Below are 17,915 nucleotides of genomic sequence, written 5' to 3'. Positions count from 1 at the left end.
CAATTGGAGCAAAACAAATTTTTCAAGGGCTTTAGAAAGAAGGGGGAGGTTAGTGATGGGGCGGAGGTTGTTTAAGTCACTAGGATCAGCATTAGCGTTTTTGATAATGGGGGGTATTTGACCAAAGTTGGAGGGACCTAGGGACACTTCCCGTAGCAAGGGAGGTGTTGATGATTGAGGTCCAGGACGGGACGATAATGTTCTTTAGGTCTTAGATAAGGTTAGAAGGGAGGGGGTCTTTGGTATGGGAGGATGGTTTTAGTTTAATAATAATGCTGTGGACTTCGTCCTCAGTTACAGGGAGGAAATTATGCCAGGAGGCATTGTTTTTTGGTCACAAGTATGGGAGGTTGGGTACCAGAGGAGGAGGGGTGGGAAGGTGTGGGGGGTAGTTTGGGGAGGGAATAGGTAAAGGAATGTGTGATGAGGGGTTAGATTGAGGTGAGGTAGGGAGTGAGTATAAGGGAGGACCTAGGGGTGTCAGGAGTGTGGAGTGTGAATTAGAAGAGATGACAAGAGAAAGTAGGGGGTTGGTTGGGATCTGCGTTGAGTGAAAGTATTTATCTATTTTAGCAATTTTTTCTGAGAAGAAGTGGGCAATTTCTTCACATCTAGCGGTTGAGGCAATCGGGTTAGGCGGAGCTTTGGTGCTGGATAATGTTGAACAGTTCTCTATGGGTCATACATAGGTGGCAAAATACCGGTCAGTAACGGCCGATTTCGGCCGTTACCGACCGGTATTTGTAATTCTAGATGTAGGGGGCCTGAAAATTACCGATTCTGTATATTTACCGAATCAAAGTGACACCCTGTCTCCCTTGACAAATCGGTAAAATTACCGAATCGGTATTTACCAATTCGGTAATTGCCATTGATTCCTATGGGCCAAGGCCCATAGGAATCAATGGCAATTACCGAATCGGTAAATACCGATTCGGTAATTACCGAATATATTTCCGATTCGTCAATATTTAAAGAATTATTACCTACATGGCATTTACCGAATTGTAAATACAGAATCGGTAAAATTCGGTATTTACGATTTGGTAAATGCCATTTACCTACATATGGCCCTAGGTCTGTATTTGGTCCGATCGAGTTGTGTACGGAAGAAGGATGCCTTTTCATTAAAAATTTATTTTTTGTATGTAGACCTAGCTGATCTGAGGAGTGTCAGGTTAGAGTGGGAGGGATGCTGTCTCCAGGTTCTTTCCATTAGTCCTAATGAGCGTCTTTCGTTGTTAAGATCGAGGTTAAACCAAGATTTGGAAGGAATGTTTCTTAGAGTTTTAAGTTTAGGAGGGGCCAATTGGTCAAGGACATCCGTGACAGCTTTATTAAAGTGATCAGTAAGCTCATTTCCATTTTGGGAGAGAGGAGTGAGGAGCAGTTGAGCTTGTAGTTTGGACTCAAGTTCGCCAGGAGGGATACGTTTTAGATTTCTGGTCCATTTCGTAGGTTTAATTTGTTTCCAGGAGAGGGGAGGCGGTGTGATGGAAATGGTGAACAGTATGAGGTGGTGGTCGGACCAATCAATGGGGATGATGTTGGTCAGGAAGGCTAAGTCATTGTGGGTAATGATAGCATCCAGGATGGCTCCTTTGGTGTGGGTGGGGAACTGACATAGTTGTTTGAGGTCATTGATCTCTGAAAGGTTGGTAAAGAGGGTGGTAGTGGGGCCATTGGTATCGTCAAGTGGAGGTTAAGGTCTCCAAGGAAGACATTTTTTGAGTTGGATAATGAGGATTGTGTAATCAAGTCAGAAAGTTCATCAATAAAGGGGTGTGGATCACCAGGAGGATGGTAGATAGTGTGTAAACAAATAGAGTGGGCGCCTAGAATTTTAAGTTCAGGTTCAAGGTATTCAAAGGTGTCGTGGCCAGAGTTGTTAACAAGGGAGAGCTGAAGTTCATTTTTGAAGATTATGGCCAATCCACCTCCTATTCTGTCAGGTCTGTCGATTCTGAGTATAGAGTATCCGGGGGGGGGAGGGAGGAGTAGATTAAACATGCTCGTTGAGTGTTCATTGAGACAAGTTTCCGTGAGGAACGCGATGTCAATAGATTCACTAAGGATAGATTCAGAGATATCAGTGGCGTGTCGGGCGGAGGATCGACAGTTAACAAGCATGCAGGCGAGTGGATTGGGGTTATTTTGGGAGGGAGGGCAGGAGCGGATGGAGGTGAGTTGAGGCGGGGGTCTGGGGGAGGGGGATATGGATGTGGAGGGAATTCTGTTGGTCCCTAGAATGACAGGGCTGTAGGAGTAGGGGGAGGTGAGTTGTTGACTGAAGAAGTAGGAAGGTAGGAATTGCATAGGTCAGATAGGTCGGATGGGGAGAGGTGGTTTGAAGTGCAGGGAGGCCTAGACATACGGTTGTGGAGTGCGGAAGTATTCCAATGGTGACTATTGAGGTTGGCGGGGATTTTACAGTTGGGGTGGTGGGCATTTGCACGCAGGAGTCCGGTTCCTGAGCTGAGGGATTTAACATCTTCTCTAAGTCGGGAGAGTTAATTCGTCAATAAAGAAAGGTTGCGTTCGATGTTGTGTAGGGTCAGGGTTTTTAGGGGAGTGGGGGATCTCTAAAGGGGAGGATGAGGGTGAGAGGGAGTGGAAAGTGTTTGTTTGTAGACGGGGGGCAATTGTGTGTAAGATGTGTGAGGTCAATGGTGTTGGAATGAGTAGAGTTAGGGCAATTAGGCGTGGGTAGTGGCATGATGGAGGACAAGAGATTTAAGAACTCGTGGGATGTGGATAGAGAAGATATGAGGGCATAAAGAGTGTGAAGTAGGACTGTTGAGCGATTGGGTATTCGGAGCATTAGGGTAAATGTTGTCTAGGTGGGGAGACAAGGTGTTCAAGTGGTGCTCAAAGATGGTGAGGTGTGATTCGGAGGCTTGTATGAGGATGTTACCCGTTTTGAAGATGGAGATGTCAATTTGACCTGGAAATATTGGGGAGGGAGTAGTGGATAATTTAAATCCATAGGGAATTTTGATTGAGTGAGTGACTGGGAGCTGACTTAGGAAAATGCTTTTCCATTTGGAGGGGCGTTTGGAATAGAAGATGCAGTTAGTTTTACTGGGGAAGAGAGGCTGAGGTAGTTATCAACAATAAGTGTTTCAGGGTTACGAATGAGTAGTTTATGTTTGAAGTTTTTCTTAGTGTTTTTGGACAGATTGGGGGCATAAAGGATGGTCCAGGAGTTTGGGTCATGTCTGGAGAGAGTGTAGTCATCTGGGCTGTGTGCGTAATAAGAGGGGGGCATGTTGGGACGGGGCTGAGAAGTGGAGTTAGAGGAAGGTTGTGAGGGCAGTTAGGGGTACGGGAAAGAGAATGAATTGTAGAGGGGGAGTGGGAGGGAAACTGCAACGGTGATCTACTGCCCGTGCGTTTCTGCCAAGTGTTCCTAATCGGCTGCAATTATGAGCACCAACATGAAAATAAGAGAGTAAAAGTAGAAATATTGCCTCCACAGGAGTGCAAGATAAAATTGTCTAGACGGTCTGGGAAGGAACAATTACAATTGTAGATCGAGAAAAGGAAAGAACCGGTTTGGTTCCCATAAAGGGGAGAAGGCAAGATAAGGTGATTAAGTTCACATCTTTGACCCCTTATATTTGAGTTTGAGTTATGTTTGAAGGACATTTGGGGAATAGTCTCGAAACACAGCAGTTTATTCTTAATGTTGGAGAGTAGCATGGTCACCAAGGTTTTTGTGATATATTCTTCACATTTGTGAGGTGGAGGGAGGGGGTATGGGTTTGTTAGTTGTAACTGGCAAATATTCAGACATTGTTGCTCTAAACGTAGCAGTATTAAAGACTTAACCTTCCCACAGCAACCAGACTATGGCTGATGTTCAGGTTGTAGGAGAAAAGCAAGGGATCAAATTCCTAACCTGGAACATTCATGGCCTCCTAATCAAAGTCAAGGGAAGCGGGTCTGATGATGGCCAGACATGGTCTAGATATACTCCTACTTCAGTCAACACTTTTACTAAACTTTTTGGTAGATTTGGCTTTGGGTCTGTTGCAGGGATTCTGCTCCTATACAGAACTGTGCGTAGAGACTTGGGACCTCCGTGAATTAGGGTGTGCCAAAACTCACCTAAGTACCCAAAATCCCCTACCAGACTAGCATCAGGGTCTCATTGGCTCTTCCAAAATACCAATGATTAGACAACCCAGAACATGCAACTTAGGTTACCTCAGGCAATGTGGAAAACATTAACACTCTTTCGTTATACTCTCATACCAGTCCAAAACAGGGAGTAAAAGAAGACCTGTGCAAGTTTGAAATATTTATTTCTAACGCTGTGTTCTCAAGCTCAGCATCTTAGCTAATGCAAGCAGACATATTATCAGAAACAAGATTGTCAGCATAGTTACTATTCCATAAAACACAAAGGGAGAAAGCATGTTATAATGCTAAATGGAAACAGGTTTAAAATATACCTATATTTCACCCTCCCTTGCTAGTAGGTTATTTTATGTCTACAGAAGGCCTCTTGGGATGATAAAAGCGGCCCCATACCTCTGGTATTAACAGAAATGGATCACATCAGATTCTGCACCTGCTCTCAGCATACGAATGTTCTCCAAGTGTGTGATCATGCCTACGCAGTGCATTATTAAAACACGCCAATCTCAGAGGTGGCAATAGCTGCATATGTGTTATGTCTAGAACGTGACCTTATCAGTCCAAACAACAACCACTGTGTTGAAATAACCTTGAAGGCCTCGGCACTCACTTTTCAGACTAAGCTTACCAAGCAAGGCTGCTAATATAGAAAAACATGTTATTCTCGTGTGAAGAAAAACACTCTGCTAAACTCTAAACATTTAATAAAGTGTGTGCCATGTGCAAAAGGCAGCACAAAGGAAAAATGGCGTTTAAACTTCTAATAAGCTCATGTCAACTTAACACTGTGTGAATGCAAGGCTCGGCCCCACGACAGGTCAGTGCTTCATGCAGGGTTCACCAGGGTCCCAAGACGAGCAGCAATGCTTACTCAGACAATTCTCATTCCACATAGGAAAATTAAAGTTTGAAAAACTGGACGAGTACATAATGATCTCTGGGTCTGTGGAGGACACCATGGTAACTTATTTGAATGTGAGTGCCCCACAGAAACTATCTAGAACCTTTTTGCATGGGCAAGGTTCGATTTCTTTGGAGGTCCCTCTGAGACTTGTATTTGGATGCCCCTGTGGGGTTTATATTTGTGGGAAGGGACTTCAGTAGTCTAATGAATATAATGATTGATAGAAACAGCTCTATGAGTGCAAGCAAAGTGGTCCTATCGCTCCTGAGAGTTCTTCAGCTGCATACGGCATACCGGACATATGGCACCTATGCCATCCTCACCAACGGGGATATACTTGCTTTCGAACAATGCCCCATTGAATATGATGGTTGGAGAAGTTGAAATCTGGCAGCATGGACTGTGGTGACTTAACAACTAAAGTGGTGAGGGGAGTGGTCACTGACACCTGGTTAGGGCTGTGCCTGTCCTCAGACAAATCTGTCTCCATCCCCGTGTAGTGTCTGGAGCCAGGTCAGGGGAAGGTTGGGTCCTGTGCACTAAAAAGACTTTCCTTTGAAATTTGCCTACTTCAAAGGCAGAAGCTGGTATAAGTACTGGAGCTGTGACACCATAACTTCGGAACACTTCACGTTTATAAGGACATTCGGCCAGGAAGAAGAGTTGGATGCTGTAGGAGGGACTGCAACTCTGCTTGTTGCTTTGTTGTGCTGGCCTGCTGCTTCTGTCCTGGGAGTGAACAGACTGGACTTTGCTTTCTACATCCTCCTCTCCAAGGTTTTCCAAGGGCTTGTTTGTGCTTGCTTCCTGTTAAGAAGTCTCAGGGTCATCAAAGACTTCACCTACCAGTACCTAGGCTCTTCTGTTGAGAGCCCTGACTTGCCAAGAGGTGCCAAATTCAGTTCTTTGGCCCTTGGAATTGGAATCTGGTAAATCTGAGAAAAAAAATCTAAGCTTTTACTCTCAGCACTCGTTTTTCTGACACTGCGCCTGCTGTGCGGTTGAAAAACCACTGCAACCCGAGCACTATGTCACCGACATCAGTCGCACATGCTCCGACTGGTGCAGGCCCTGCTGTGCGGCTGAAGACATCAATGCCTTACCTGCTTCGTGGCTATGAAATCGATGCAGCACCTGTTCCGCCGCATGGACACAGTGTGTCTGGATTTTCATTGCATCCTCCCTGGGTGCCAAGGTCTTCATCGGCGTTTGCCAGCAGTAAGGAACTGAGGCTACGTGTCCGGAGATTGATGCATTACCGCCCCTCACAATAAGAAACCAATGATTCGACTGCCCTGACAGTAGGGAACCAATGCATCACCTCCCCTCTGCTGCAGTCAGAAACCGACACATCACCTTCCCTGGCTGTAAGAAACCTATGCCTCACCTCTCCTGACACTAGGGAATCCACGCATCTTCTCCCCTGCTCGGAAGTAAGAACAGGATACATCACCTCCCCTGGCAGTGAGGTACTGACGCATCGCTTTGCTTTTCAGGCGCCTCAACCCACATCACCTCCACTGCTCATGTTTTTGTCTTTGATTTTGTCGCATATAAGGTGCTTTGTGATAAATGTGACGCACCCGTAGTTTCCTATGGACTGAACTATTTAGAACCTTTTTTTCAGCAATCTCTTTAGTTGTTTATGTTGGATTTTGTGTCGTTTTGGCCCTGTTTGATTAGATAAAAATTGATTATTTTTCTAAACTGGTGTGGTATCCTTTTGTAGTGTTTTCACTGTGTTACTTTGTGTATTTGTACAAATGCTTTACACATTGCCTCTGAGATAAGCTACAAAGGGGGTGAGCAAGGGTTTATTTTAGCTATGCAATCCCCTTACCCTGACTAGAGTGAGGGGCCCCTACTTGGACATGGTGCAAACCGCTGCAGACTAGAGTGCCTGTTTCTAACATTAGTGGCAGTGGTGGGATTAGGACTTGTGTTTGTACTGAGCATGCAGTGATTGGTGTATACTACTCCATATTGCAGACCACTTTGCAACCACACACTGGTTTTTTTCTTTGTTTGCAACTCCTGAGTTTTTGGACTACATATCAGTCTCAGTCTGAGAAGTCAGCAGTGGAAGCTGCAGAGTCCGTGTTAGAGCTAGAGATGTTGAAATTCTACACAGTACCTCAACTCAAAAAGTTCTGCAAGGAGATCAAATTTCCTATTAGGGGCCTCACTAAAAATGAGAAGCATCAAAAGGCGCTGAGGTCCTAGTGGGAAGCAAAAGAGGCTGCTGGGCACCCAGAGGATGAGAATGATGAGGTGGAGGAGCAGAGCCTGCAGGGGATGTTGTGGATCAAGATCCACCTGGGTAGAAGACACCTTCCTGGGCAAGCAGCAGTGTTTCCTCCAAAGGTCTATCCCCAGAGGAGCTGGAGGACTGGCGGGAGACCAGGAAGCATCAATTATAGCTGGAAAGTCTCAGGATGGAGTATGAAATGGAGCTCCAAAGTGATACATTGGCAGTAGAGTGGAGAAAAATTATGCTAGCTCAGGAGGTGAGCTGAAAGGAGTTGGACTTGAAGGCCAAGTCCAGCACCGATGGTGGCAGCATGTCATCCATGCCATCTGAGAAAGTACTTTACTGGCCAAAGCACGGAGGGAAAGAATATACCTAGGGGAATGACATGCAAAGATGGTTTCAGGGCTATGAGGTCGCACTTCACATGAATGGGGTCCTTGAACGAAACTGGCGGACAAGGATATGGAATCACTTCACCTTGGAGGGGAGGGATACATTGCTGGCCTTAGGGCATGCACAAGCACTCACCTACCCAGAAATGAAGGCAGCCCTCCTTACCAGGGTATGGTGTTACAGGGATGTGTTTAGACAGATTAAGAAGCTTGACTCCCAGACATGTCTTGAGTGTGTGGATTCTTTTTGCAGAGCGCTGGATGGTTGCGTGAAGGGCAGTGGGGTAACAGATTACCAGGGGCTGAACAATTTGATTGTATGGGCGCACTTGCCTGTGTTTTCTGGAGTTGCACAAGCACTTGATGGACAGCAAACTTCCTGACCCCGGAAAGCTTGCTCAGGAGGCAGACCGATGGGCGAGTATCAGGGTCCACATGAAGGTGTATGGAAGAGACTCTGCAGAAGGTGGGCAGGGTTCTCAGCAGCAGAAGGGAGGGGGCAAGGGTAAACAGAAGGAGTTGTCTAACGTGCCCCAATCTCGTTCCTAGGATGAGGATTTCTGCCCCTCAGTAGATAAGAAACCATGGTTCTCTTCAGGTAAACCTGCAGAGAGGGGATCCCAGAAATGTTTTGCTTGTAATCAGGATGGACACTTGAGAGAAGATCCCAAGTGGGCACAACCCACCAATGGTGGGCAGACATTGAGGATGGCCAGTGGAGCACTTAAGGAGGAGTTGGTCCCAGGTGGGTGGAGGGGCCCAGTTGAGATGGCCCTTGTCTCACTATGGGACACTGATTTGGTGCAGAGAAACCTAATGCCTGATAACACTGAGAAATACAGGCAGTGGGTGACCATCAGTGGACAGCCAGTAGAGGGTCTGAGAGACACCAGAGACAATGGGACTACTGTTGGGTGTCACCTGGTATCTTAAGAGCAAGTAGTCCCTAATGTACTTCACTAAGTTGTGGCAGTAGACAACAGTGAGCGCTTGTGTAAAGTGGCCTTGGTGCCCTTCGGGGGTAGGTTCTCCGGTTCCTAGCAACTAGCTAAGAGCAGATCCATGCCCCTGGATTGTCTGCTGGGAAACAACCTGGAACACGCCGCCTGGAGGGAGGTGGAATACAGGTCCCACTTCGAGATGTTGGGATTGACAGAGTGGGCATGCCTGACCACACGGTCCATGGCAGCCCAGGGTAATCGGAAGGACCTGGAACCTGAAACAGTGGCCCAGGTGTCTGTCACGAAGAATGGGGGCGAGGGAAAACTGCTCCTAAAATTCCCACGGTCTAGGAGGAGGCTGAACCTGAGGGGAATGCCCAGGAATCTACAGTGAAAAAAGTGGCTTAACTGAGAGACTTGCCTGAGTAGACCCATTGGTAGCTAGAAGGGGATCCCAGCAAGAAAGAGTTCTGCACGGAGCAGAAGAAATACCCTACTCTAATGGGTTCTAGGCAGCAAGCTGAGGACCAGGCACCTGGCAAGGAGTCCAAATCACATATAATCTACTGGGATAATAGTCTATTTTATAGTGAGCATATGGTTGCTGAGACGGAGGCAGTCCATGAGCTAGTGGTACCCCTATGTTTCAGAACCTACCTACTGGGTTTGGCTCATGATGTGCATTTGGCAGGACATCTGGGGCAAGGAAAGACCTTTGACAGGCTTGTCACCTACTTTTACTGGCCCCAAATGCAAACGCAATCAGAGGAATTTTGTAGGTCTGGTCTGACTTGCCAGGCAAGTGGCAAGAGTGGGGGGGAAATGTACGGCTCCCCTGCAACCACCCCATTGCGAGCATCCCTTTTGAGTGGGTGGGCATTGACATTGTTGGGCATCTGGATCCTAAGACAGATCATGGGCAACATGTTCATCATGCTGTTGGTGGACCATGCTGACCTGTGTTAAGGGTTCACTGGCTGCAATATCTTAGTCTGGACCCTCTTGACCTTTGCATGGTTATCGGATTGTTTGATTGTACATTGTTATGATAATCTGATTGTTATCCGATTGCTCATTAGTCTGAAATCATTATCAAGGCAAGATATTCATGTATAAACAAGTTGTAGTCCCTTGGACTGTTGGTAGTTAGCAATGCTTGTTGTTTTCGTTCTCTTTCATCGCCTCGAGAAAGCAGCTTCTTGCCTCACGTAGGTAAACCGCCTAATGGCTTAGAAACCCCCAAGTGAGGCGCATGCAAATGTTCTGGGCACGCAGTGCTTAGACTATAAAAGACGCACCCTGGAACAGAAATGGTGCTTTGCTTTCATTGACACACTTGTCATGAGCGTTTCGGTCCGAGGATTCAGCCGACAGCCGAGGATTCAGCCGACAGCCACACCAGCGTTAGGAGCAACACTCAGCCGTCTCTACGGTTCCCAGAGAGACTTGCGAGCCGCTTCTGTCTCACTCAGAGTACGGTGAGTATTTCCTTATTCCCCCTCCCTTGTCCTCTTACCTCGTTCGTGAGCTCCGAACTCCGGCCTTCCTTCGGAGTGCCCTCCACCTTCTTCCCGTTCCAGCACCACCCGTGACGACTTCCTGCCAAAGGAAAACAAGAGAGAACCAGGGTTACCAAGGTTACCGAACACACACAAAGAGGCATGCGATCGGGTAAGACTTAATCAGCAAGAAAGTACCCACAATTCTTTACCGGGTGAACTTATTGAGATATCTCGGAACCAGTAAAATAACAACAGGAGTAATGTTGTCAGGGCCATTTAAGTTGATCGGACATTGTATTAGGATTCAGGCTTTTCAGCACAAATGATTATTTCCAGCCACAGAGACGGTCATTTGACAAACATTATTAATTCTAGCCATAGAGCCTGAAATGTTTATAATTAACATTGTGTGTTTTAATGTGGTCACAACAAGCTAAATATTGTAGTGTTCTTAATACTTTTGGCCTAGATAACAGGCATGACTAGCAAGCCAATTGTACTTTGGAACTATTTCTGGATATTGCTCTTCTCTCTTTCTTTTTTGGCTTTTGTTTTACAGAATCCCATTTAAGGACTGCACTTACAGTTTTGAAGGTACGATTCAGTGTGGAGTTAAATCTTAGTTCTAACTAACCTTGACTAACCAGTTTAATATTGAAAAGTTTTACAGTGCCTATGAATGTTTTATGTCATTTAAGGTGATAGAATGACGTGAATTGAATCACCTGCAAACGCTGTTGAAGCCTAGCGTGAATCTTAAAACTTGAGGTATAGTATTACGGAATGAGGAATAACACATGATTATATATATTCTAAGTAGAATCTTCAAGCAACTGTTTATAGGATGTGTGTGTTGTTTTGTTAGATCAAGCTCCGCTTCGCCGAGAGTAGATCAAGAAGGTCCAGAGCGCTTCACTAAGAGAAACTATTGGAACTCCTTAGAGCAGGAATCCAGTGTCTTGTTTGTTTCTCTCTCCACTTCCCCTTTCCCTTGCGATTCAGAAAGTCCACCAAGTATCCACTTCCTTGTTTGGGCTGACTGAGTAACAGGGGAGTTGGGACAACACAACTTCAATAAGGAAACAACCAGAACGCTGTGACTATTGCGCAACACCCGGTACCTTGAAGTTATCCCTCTGGACACTGACTGCGCCCGTCATAGCCGGGCACTGATTGGGATCTTTACCCATGTGGGTTTCCCCAAGGCAGTAATATCTGACCAGGGTACCAACTTCATGTCGCTGTACATGAAGGCCATGTTGCAGTAGTGTGGGGGTGAACTACAAATTAACGACTCCTTACCACCCTCAGAGTATTGGGTTAATTTGGAGATTCAACCGTACCCTGAAATGCCTGATTGGGGAGTCTGTCATAACCCATGAGGCATAAGTGGGACGTCCTCTTGCCATGCCTTCTTTTCTGCTACAGGGAGGTCCCGCAGAAGGGGGTTGGATTTAGCCCCTTTGCGTTGTTGTACGGGCACCCTCTCAGTTTGATCAAGGAGGGCTGGGAGGAAGCACCTAGGAAGCCATCTCATAATGTATTCAGTTACATGCTGGCCTGAAATATTGGTACAACCAGAATACCACTCTGAGTTTCAGCCTGGTCAGAAGTTGTGGGTGATGGAGCCAGTGTAGCTCTGTGCTCTGCAAGACAAGTGGTCTGGCCCATAGAAGGTGAAGGAGTGCAAAAGTGACATCGCCTACCTGGTGGACTTGCAGACTCCTAGGAACCCCTTGAATGTCCTGCACGTGAACCACCTCAAACCCCATGCTCTTGGCTACTGATGATGGGGTGGAAGAAGAGAATAAAACTTTATGGACCTCCTGTCTGCCAAGGAGAAGGATGGGTCAGTAAAAGGTGTGACTCTCTCCCCAATACTGACCCTTGAGCAGCAGATTGACTGTCATCAGTTTCTAGCGCAGTTTGCCACTCTGTTCTCACTCACCCCAGGAGTCACCAATTGGTGCAGTCATTATGTTGACCTTGGGTACAGTTCACATGTGAAGTGCAAGGTTTACAGACTGAGTGAAGGCTAGTATCAAGGAGGAGGTGTCTAAGATGTTAGCTTTAGGGGTAATTGAGCCCTCCAGTAGCCCTTGGTCCTGCCTAGTGGTCTTGGTTCCCAAAGCTGCTGCACCCGGTGCCGACTCAGAACTACAGTCTGTGTGGGCTGCCATGGGCTCATTGCTGCCACTAAGACTGACGTCCACCCCGTCCCCAAGCTGATGAGCTCATTCATCAGCTGGGAACTGCCTAGTTCCATAGTACGTTTGATCTAAAGTCTGAGTACTGGCAAATTGCCTTGACCGTGGGGGCACAGGAAAGGCCAGCAGTCTCAACACCAGAAGCTCATTACCAGTTCCATGTCATGTTGAAGAATGCCTCTGCTACCTTTCAGAGGTTGGTCAATCAGGTCCTGGTTGGACTTGAGAACTTCAGTGCCTCCTACCTTGATGACATTGCTGTTTTCAACTTCAGTTGAGAGGACCACTTGTCACCTCTGGGAAGTGTTGAAGGCCCTGCAGAATTCAGGCATCACAAGCAAGGCCAGTAAGTGACAGATAGGGCCGGGGCCTGTGGTTTACTTCGGGGCACCAGGTAGGAAGCAGCCAGGTGGCACCCCTACATCCCAAGATTGACACCATTCTGGCTTGCGCACCCCCAAAGACCCAGACAGAGGTCAGAGCCTTCTTAAGTCTCACTGGGTACTACTGCAGATTTTTCAAGGGGTATGGCACCATTGTTGCCCCCTTGACTGAGCTGACTTTAAGGAAGCAGCCACACCAGGTGATCTGGACTGAGGCATGCCAGACCACTTGAGATACCCTGAAGGAGAACTGGCCGCATCCCCACTGATGTAGGGTGTGTCCCCAAGGCACTGGTGTGATGTCCTCTGAAATTAGGTGTAATCCGTTCAATCTAAATGTAAATAAATACAAAATAACTGTTTCACTGAAGTTTGATTTCTTTCTTTATTTCTTCTCGATATCGGTTCATTTATGTCAGTAGTTTAAACACTACATGTCCCAACATGCATTTCACTGGTCCTGATCCATTTCGGCCAACATGGCCTTCGTCTGGGGACAATCTGAAATTGGTAATCAGAGCCACTGCTCAATATACTAGGAGAAAACCACTGGTTGAAATGAAAATAATTCTTACTGCTTTGTCTTAACATTGTGTTAACAAACGATCTCACGTGCGTGTTGATAACATACTCCGCCAACTAAAAACTGAAAAAACGTGTCTGTGTCTTACAGTGACTAAACAAGCACTGTTTTATCGTAATGGCAAAGTTAAATTCTTAATGAACCCGTATGTGAATATTTAAATAGCGTGTGCTTGCCGTTAGCATAGTATTAGTGAAAGCATGTGCTTTGCCGTTAACATCGCCTATAAACAAGCTTGTATAGACAAGCTGCTTGTGCTATGTAAGAAACTTGCACTGCCACTTACTTTTGATTAGGTGAAATCTAGTTTCAAAGTTCAGGATGTGGGTGGTGCCCATCCAGCTGATGCGTCCTCTGCGTTGTCCGCGAATCAAAGTTAAACGTTTGAGAATGGCTAGAACAGATGACGGACTCAGGCCATGCTCTTTCCAATGGATATAGTGAAAATACTTTTATGCTCCGTGATACTATGTTATCGGGTGTTTGTGTTAATAAAGACATGTGCGATTTTAGTGTCCTAAAAGTGAAAGGACTGGACTTTGCTTTCTACATCCTGCTTTCCAAGGTTCTCCAAGGACTTGTGCATGTTTGCTTTCTGTTAAGAAGTCTCAGGGCCATCAAAGGCTTCACCTACCAGTGCCTGGGCTCTTCTGCTGAGAGTCCTGACTTACCAAGTGGTGCCATATTCAGTTCCTGGGCCCTTGGAAGTGGAATCTGGTAAATCTGTGAAGAAAATCCATGCAACTCTCATTGCCTGTTTTTTTCAACACAGCACCTGCCGAGCAGCTGAAAGACCATAGCAACCCGAGTCCCGAGCACCGTGTCACTGAAGTCTGTGTCGCATAATCTGACTCCGGCACAGGCTCTGCAGTGCAGCTGAAGACATCAACGCATTACCTGCTTCCCCGCTGTGAAATCGACGCAGTGCCTGTTCTGCCGCTGACTCAACACAGAGCGTCTGGATATTTGTAGCATTGTCCATGGGCGCCACGGTCTTCATCAACATGGTCCAGCAGTAAGGAACTGAGGCTGCATGTCTGGAGAGTCGGCGCATCACCACCCCTCACAGTAAGGAACCGGCGGCTCGCCTCCCCTGACAGTAAGGAACCAACACATCACCTCCACTGTGCTGCAGTAAGGAACCAGTGCATCACCTCCCCTGGCAGGAAGGAACCGACACACCCCCTGCCCTGGGAGTAAGGAACAGACGCATTGCTTTGCTTTTCCGGCGCCTCACTTCACCTCATCTCCTCTGCACCTGTTTTCACCTTTGATTTTGACACACGCCGAGTACTTTGTGATAAAAGTGACGCCTACATATTTTCTTCTGGACTGACGTATTTCAAACCTTTTTAAAGTGATATCTTGTGTATGTTGGATTTTGGTCGTTTTGGTCTTGCTTGATTCAGATAAACATTGGTTATTTTTCTAAACTGGTGTGGTGTCCTTTTGTAGTGTTTTTGTGTGCTTTTGTACAAATGCTTTACACATTTCCTTTGAGATCAGCCTGACTGCACATGCCAAGCTACTATGGGGGTGAGCTGGTGTTATCTTAGCTGTGTAATCCCCTTACCCTAACTTGAGTGAGAGTCCCTACTTGGACAGGGTGCAAACCACTGCTAAATAGAGACTCCATTTCCAACACCTTGCATTACCTCTACCCACCCTAGAACCCTAAAAATCTCTAACCTCTTTTTACTTCTACCTACCCCTCAACCCAAAAAACCTCTTCCACCCTTTACCTGCGGAACCCCCATGCCTCTGGGCATGAGGGTTCCGCAGGGATCCTCGCTGAGTCCCACGTTATTCAATCTATACGTGAGACCGTTGGCTGATGTCGTCAAGCAGTGGGGCATGACTATGGTCTCATATGCCGACGACACTCAGCTAGCGGTCACTATCAGTGGGGATGCTGAGCAGGATGCCCCTAGGTTCCAGAGTGGAATGAGGGCGGTGGCCAGCTGGATGAATGCCAACTGTCTCCAGATCAACGCAAAAAAGACGGAAATCATGATTGTCGGTAAGAGAGTGGAACTCTGGGGGGACAGGTGGTGGCCTCCGGAACTTGGGCCGTCTCCGACTCTGGTTACGGAATTAAGAAACCTGGGAGTCTGGCTGGACCCCACCCTCAGCTTTGTCGGCCACACAAAGAGAACTGCGGCCTGCTGCTTTGGTGTTCTTCGGGGATTAAGACCTGTCCTCAAATTCTTTGATGCCCCGACCAGGCAGCTGGTGATTCAGGTGACGGTGATGTCCCGGCTTGACTATGCCAGCTCTCTCCTGGTGGGGGCCAACCAGGCAGAAATTACTCGCCTGCAGCGCGTTCAAAATGCTGCAGCCAGAGCGGTAGTTGGCCTGCCCAGATTCTGCTCCGTCTCTAACACCCTACGATCCTTGCACTGGCTGCCGGTCAAGATGAGAATTCACTTCAAGGTCTTATGTCTGGCCTTCAAAATCTTGAAAGGTTCTGCTCCCCAGATCCTTACCAACCTCTTGTCTTTGTATGTCCCGGCACGCTCTCTTAGATCCTTGGGCCAAGCTCTCGCTGTGGTCCCCCGGTTTCGTGTGAGAGCTGCGGCTCTCTGGAACTCCCTTCCAGTAGAGATCCGTATGTTGGAGGACCTCCTGCTGTTCCGTAAGGCCATCAAAACCTTCTTATTTTAAATCTTGCCCCCGCAGCTGTTCCCCTTTTCTGTCCTTGCATCTAGCGGTGTTGTGTTCTACCTTGTCGTGCGCCAGGACGCTCCTTTGCTGGAGCATCTGTGCGCATTATAAGTGCCAATAACATAACATAACATAACATACCTTTACCCACCCTGAAGTCTAAAAATCTCTAATCTCCCTTTCCCCCTACCCATCCCGGGACCCCTCAACCTCTGACCTCCCTTTACTTCTCCCTGCTCCTCAACCCTAAACACACCCTCCTACCCTTTCCCACTACTGACCCTGAACTCTAAAAACCTCTTTACCTGTCCATAAATCCTAAACACATTTGATCTAATGACTTTGCAGAATGTAAATAACACTTATGTAAACTTTGACCTCATGCATGGCCAGTGCACTGACACCATGGGTTTCCTGGCGCTATAGGACAGAGGTGATACACAATCTGGGGTTTATGCAGGGTTAGCAGGGTGGGGGAAAGAGGAAAGTTTTGAGCAGCTTCCTAAAGTGAAGGAGGGAGCTGCTTGATTTGATGGTCAGGGGGAGGGAGTTCCAGAACTTCGGGGCCAAGAGGGCGAACCTTCGTCTGCCGAATGTGTTGGTTCTAGTTTTGGGTACGACAAGCGACTGAAGATGAGCAGAGCGTAGATTGCGATTTGGGCGGTAGGGAGTGATGAGGGAGGTTAGGAAGGCAGTACTGGTGCAATGGAGAGCCTTGAATGTGAGGCAGCCTAACTTGAAGGCCACCCTCTGTTCTATAGGCAGCCAGTGTAGTTTATGCATCAGGGGTTTGGCCGATTGCCATTTCGAAGATGATGCGAGCTGCCTGGTTTTGGACTACCTGAAGGCGGTGGAGAAGTGTTTTTTGGAAGTCCGTGGTAGATGCAGTTGGAAAAGTCCAAGCGGGAGAGCACAAGAGAGATGATTACTTGGATCAGAGCAGGCGGGGAAGCAAATGGCTGACCTTCCGGATCTTTCTGAGTTGGAAGGAGCAGGAAGAGATCACGGAGCCGACAAGGGGTCGGAGGGAGAGCTCGGTGTCGATGGTCATGCCGAGGCTCTTTACAGAGGTCGAGGGGGCGGGTGGAAGGCCCAGTTCAGTGGGCCACAACTGGGTTCCCCAGAAAGAGGGGCTGGTGCCCGGGAGGAGAAGCTCGGTTTTCCCGGGGTTCAGCTTCAGTTGGTTGGAGTTCATCCAATCTTGGATGTGAAGCATAACGGAGTGGAAGTTGTCTACCGCATTGGGGGAGTTGAGTGGAAAGATGATCTGCAGATCATCGGCAAAGTTGTAGACTGTGATGTCCCAGTTACGGAGTGAGTGGAGTAGGGGCTGGAGGTACAGGTTGAACAGTAAAGGTGACAGGAAGGAGCCCTGGGGAACTCCGCATGATGTGGGGGTCTTGGGTGCTGTGTAGGGGCCCAGCAAGACGGCTTGAGTTCTACCAGACAAGAAAGACCGAATCCAGCTGAGGGCAGAGTCCTGGATGCCAGCTTGTTCGACACGGTGAAGCAAGATGTTATGGTCAACCGTGTCTAACGCGGCTGATAGGTCCAGGAGAACGAGGGCCTGGGGGGTCCCTGAGTCGGCATTTCTCCTCAGCGTGTCCAGAACAGCTAAGATGACGGCTTCAGTAGAAAAGGAAGGCCTGAAGCCGGCCTGATTAGGCTCCAGGTAGCAAGAGGTCTCGATAAAGTTGGAGAGGCATCTGGTGGCATGTGCTTCGAGTAGTTTGGAGAAGTAGGGCAGAAGCGATATGGGGCGGTAGTTGGACAGTTCAGCTGAGTCTGCGCCAGGTTTCTTGAGTAGGGGGACTAGGATGGCCTCTTTGAAGGATCTGGGGACAATACCTGTGCTGAGCGAGCCGTTCAGAAGAGGTAAGATGCATTCCGTTAGGGAATGACATACGCTTCGTAGGACTGAGGGTGGGCAGCCATCGTTGGGGGA

This window comes from Lissotriton vulgaris, chromosome 1_1 (genome assembly GCF_964263255.1).
Source record: "Lissotriton vulgaris chromosome 1_1, aLisVul1.2, whole genome shotgun sequence".
Classification (NCBI taxonomy): Eukaryota; Metazoa; Chordata; class Amphibia; order Caudata; family Salamandridae; genus Lissotriton; species Lissotriton vulgaris.
Note: the sequence above shows the minus strand (reverse complement) of the source record.